The following is a 4,750-nucleotide window of genomic DNA, read 5'->3' on the forward strand; positions in this document are numbered from 1 at the left end:
GTAGGCTGCTAGAGCGAGCTAGGGTACTATAGGGGGCGCGCAGGGCTCAACTGGGAAAAGCAGTGAATAGCGAACGGCCGGATGGATGAACAACTCTATAATATATCAAAACGAGAATAAAATGAGACACGGAGATAAAGTTTTTATTATCGTATAAATAAGTGAGATAGGGAAACAAAAATATATCACGAAGCGCATTAGTGTCTCCACGTCACAAGTACATAAACACTGTCTATTAGTTTCATCGCCATAACCTCAAAATCAATTTTAAATTGAATTATACTCAAACGAGTTATATAATAATTTTATTAAAAATTTAAAGAGAGAAGCGAATAGAAAATTGAACAAGTACGTAGGCGTATCTCTCGAGAGTACATTTGGAGAAATTAATTTGTCGTCGGTTAACTTCACTTCGTACGTATAGTTTTGCATTATACCACAGTACAAAGGTCGACGAATCAATTTCCCACAGTGTACCTGTTACTTCCAATCACGTTTATCAGCTACCAACTTGAAGCTGCGTCGGCGTAAACTCGTGGTCGTTCAGGCATTTCGAGAGCTTGCACAAGCACAATTGAGCCTAACTAGACCTAACGCGAGTTAGACTACTCGCCAATTAAAATCTCTTTCATCCCTCTTACGTCATCCGTACTAAGATACGAATGATCGACTGTTTCTCTCTCTCTGTCAATCAAAACCTGAAGCCGCTTCGTAAGACGGAAGAATATCGAAAGAGATATAAAATTTGGGAATCACCGGGCTTTCTTCTTCCTGAAAGTCATTGTTTTATCGTATCTCCTCCCCCCCCCCCCTTAATATCTTTCTCTCACTCTTATCCACGCCACTTAACAATGAAAAGACGGTTTTGCCTCGTGGGCGATTCGTGCGTTCCTAAACTAACTGCATTCCAGCCTGCGTTGCCACGTTTCCTCGCACAAATACGCACTCGTTTAACAGAGCAACTCACACTCGCGCATTACGCGTAAGCCTCGTTCGAGGGATCGCTCGCTCTTGTACTCGTAAACAGCTACGCGAAGAAACGAGAACTCCAACGGTCAGCCCCTGTACCGATACGTGCACAGTTTTCGGCCTAAAGAATTTTTCAAAGCATCGCGAAAATACTCTGCTTCGTACGTGCGTTATCTATTCTCTTGCTTTTTCGCGCTATTTTATCTCCCCCTGGATCTCTTCCGCATAATATTCTCCCTACGCGCAACTCGCACACATACAAACTTTGGTTATGAAATTTTAACGCAACACTTTGATGCTAAAAATCTCTCTGACGCATAAACGAGAGAGCATTCGATATTTTCGAGACGAATTGCCAAAATGGCCGCCCTCTGCATCGTCGGCATCGTCTAAGAATTTTTAGGTTAGGTCGATGTAAATCGATTTGTGAGAGGGATCGATGGTTATTGAAAAAGATCTGTGATTGGCTTATAGAGAGGTCGCGTCTATAGTTAATTTGGTAGCAGAGGGAGGGCGCTGTATGTGCGGCACAAGGTTTTCACGCATGGATAGGGGCTGTGCTACATGTATAGGCAGAGAGTTAACGAGGATCGATGTTTCGCGACGGAAGAATACAGATGGCCGGAGGTCAGAGCAAGTCGCTCGGTCATCATGCGAAGCGAGTACGGCCCGAACAGATTACACCAAGAGTTCGTTATACACGAATTGGCCCCGGGGTAACATCATGCCGGAAGAAGACGAGTTCCTCCATCTCTCTCTCACTCCCACCCCTCCCTATCGTTCCTCGTTCTCTCTCTTACGAGTCTCCCGAAGAAACAACAACCACAAAGATTATAAACACGAGACCATTTCACGCCTCCGTACCTGAAAACGTGGTATCAAAACAGTGACTTTTTAACGCTTGGAAGATTGATTGAAAAAACCTCGTATGGAGAAGCAGCTTTTCGCAGTGCAAACTTGAGCATCGAGAGAATCGTTTTCCGGAATCTCGATTTTTTGATTGAATTCTCTCGGAAGATTAATCGCGCAAAGTGATTAGATAATACGTTTCGGAATGTGTTAAGGACGATGACAATTATGTCGTAAAGTGAATAGATGTTAGTTTATTGTTACTGCACAGTATCTGTATCATACATTGCTATATATAGCACGTAGAAGTCACAAGTCTGTCGTAGCCCGAGCAATATACTCGATTCAGCAAATGAATTCAGTTTTTGTTTACAGACAACACAGAGATAGAGCTATCGTCTCACGATATTTATAGACCGCTCGGATGGCATTCGCGCATAGAGGCATCTGCAGTGAATCACGCCTCTTCACTGCAACTCTTACTCCCCGCAATACTTTAATAGGCCGTATTTGGATATAAAAATTGGACAGAGGATTTTATCGCCAAACCCAACGCTTTGGAAAGCTCGTTAAATTTATCGGATAACGAAAAGTTCCAATGTTTACGTACCTTTTCATTCCTCTTCGACCCATTGTACACGGAGAATAAAAGGAATTTGAAGTTTTACAAAATTGCTTTCCTTCTGCTTTCGGATTAAACGAAGCGTGGAGAGCGGAGTGCAGAGTGAGTGTTATGGTTTTTTCAACGTTCATGTCGCCATCTCTCGTTATTCCGCTGTACCCTTTGCAAACTACTTGTTGCATTGATGAAAGATACGCGTGTAAGCTCTCGAAGAGGCTAATTCTCTCTATGGAAAAGATAGCTCGATACGAGCTTCGTATGTAAGTATACCTATTTAGCGCGAGGATTTAAACAGCGAGAAAAGTGGGTAAAGCAAAGTCACTTTCAGTTGAGATAAACGTTTTATTTGCTCGTTACTCGTTGTAATTTACATATGTGACTTTGGACGAGTGGAAATGGTATTTTAAAGATCTCGTCAAAAGTTCTACTATACTTCTACATATACCGGAGCTCTCTTCAACGCAGCTTTGCCTTTATGGTCTCACCATTCTTCCCTTAATGCTCAATTTCATAGCCGTTCTACCTCGCGCTCGCGTATCCCTCTTTTCGTATTCCCTCTCCACCGGAGAATAATATTCACGTATAATTTCACAGTCGAATATTTTAATTCTCGATTTCGATCGGAAGCTGCGTAAAATCTGAGACGTCACACCTACGTTTTTCTCTCGCATCATACCAAGAGTAATTAATCGACGATGTTAATCAGTCGAATTACATTTAAATATAATAATCATGACGCGTTCGACGATAATCGAATTTGTGTTAGTTTAAAAAATTAAGGTCGACGTTAATTTTGGACAGTTTTCAATCGGTCGTTTATTTTTTATGAATATAAATATTCTCGGTACAATGATTCGTCCGTCTCCTTCCGAGTACCGTGCGGAGAGTAATAAAGTATTTCCATTAAACGAGCTTTTAAGAGGCAATCGATTAATGCGTTATAAATAAATCGGAATGCTGGAAGAATAAGGAATTAATCAGGTTCTGCATAATTCATCGATGACGTAAAAAAGACCATTGGAACGTTTCTATTCAGTTATTCACTTAGACGGCAGGCAGGATAGTATTGTTCGGAACGCATATCCGCTTTTCCTCACGCGTGTACCGTATATCTCGGTGTCATAGACGACGGGCGTTTCGAGGTAAAATAACGGCTTAACGGTAATTACGATGCGTCGATGCGCATGCGAGGCTACCTTGCCATTCCTACCTCCAAAGTTCCCACGACCATCCCAATTCTCCGCGTTTATCCACCCTGATCCTCCTGCATATTACGCTTGCCAATTACCACTTCATACTTCGCACCCCCCCCCTCCCCTCCCCAACATATATATATATAGCAATAGAAAAATGACAAACTCGTCATCACTATAAACTCTCCACCAAACATCACCAAATTTGATATTCTTTTATACAAATTAACTCGGTCAACGCAAATATCAATGATTTAGCAAATTTTTTCGAAATAAGTATTCGGAGCGAATAAAATTTGGTCGATGGGTATAAAGTGTATTATATACGAATTCAGTGATTTTTTGTGTGTATGTGCAAGAACGCTGTGAGTCGTCCGGTGGACATTACCGTTGACGGAGGAACCACGAGCTGCATGGTATTGGTGTGCGTGCGCGCGCGCACTCGCTTGTTGGGCGTTTATTTTGGATCGCGCGACGAGTTCGACGACCGAGGACCACAAACACGACCATCAAGAAAGGCCGCATGGACGTTCCTACATTTTGTGCATGTCTTACAACTATTTACATCACGCTCACACATATACATCCAATGCTTTTACTTTTATTTTTACCCTTACAGGGATGTAAATTTACACTTGCAATGCAAGTTATTATTACTTTTTTTATACGTGTTGTAATAAAAAAATGTTTATGTAAAATTACACGTGTCTTATCCTTTTATTTTTTAATACATGCCCTTACGTCAAAGGTAAGTTCATAACCTACAAATATATATATAACGTTTCTATTATTTCCACATACTCTAACAACGGAAACAATTGCAATTCGGTGCTACTAGATTTTTCTACAAATTTTTACAACAAACCGACACGTATCTTCCACGTATATCGAACGTTCCCACTTTTTCTGCGTATTCTTACAAGAAACGCAAAACGTATACGTTTGGTATTTTTCATTCCATGGCAGTTCTCCAATTCCTCGGCATTTAATATGTATTGACCGTATTCGGCACAGAGGGTGGCCTAAGTTTTATCAATAAGTCTACTTCCTGCATGGCGCATTGCCTCCGGTATACATTCCAGGAATATCTTTTTCGAGGCGAGCGCTCGCGCCTTCG

General features: G+C 41.5%; 1 long non-coding RNA gene across 1 annotated transcript; it reads left to right on the forward strand.

Annotated features, from left to right (window-relative positions):
• Positions 1–1,606: 1,606 nt before the first annotated feature.
• Positions 1,607–4,189, forward strand: LOC136772485 (uncharacterized). Its single transcript, XR_010822466.1, has 3 exons — positions 1,607–2,066; positions 2,194–2,700; positions 3,993–4,189. It is a non-coding gene; the product is annotated as an uncharacterized lncRNA (long non-coding RNA).
• The last annotated feature ends 561 nt before the right edge of the window (positions 4,190–4,750 follow it).

The sequence above is a fragment of the Prorops nasuta genome, unplaced genomic scaffold (assembly GCF_024137725.1).
Source record: "Prorops nasuta isolate Cenicafe-Biocafe unplaced genomic scaffold, Cenicafe_Pnas_1.2 PNAS00004, whole genome shotgun sequence".
NCBI classification, from domain to species: Eukaryota; Metazoa; Arthropoda; class Insecta; order Hymenoptera; family Bethylidae; genus Prorops; species Prorops nasuta.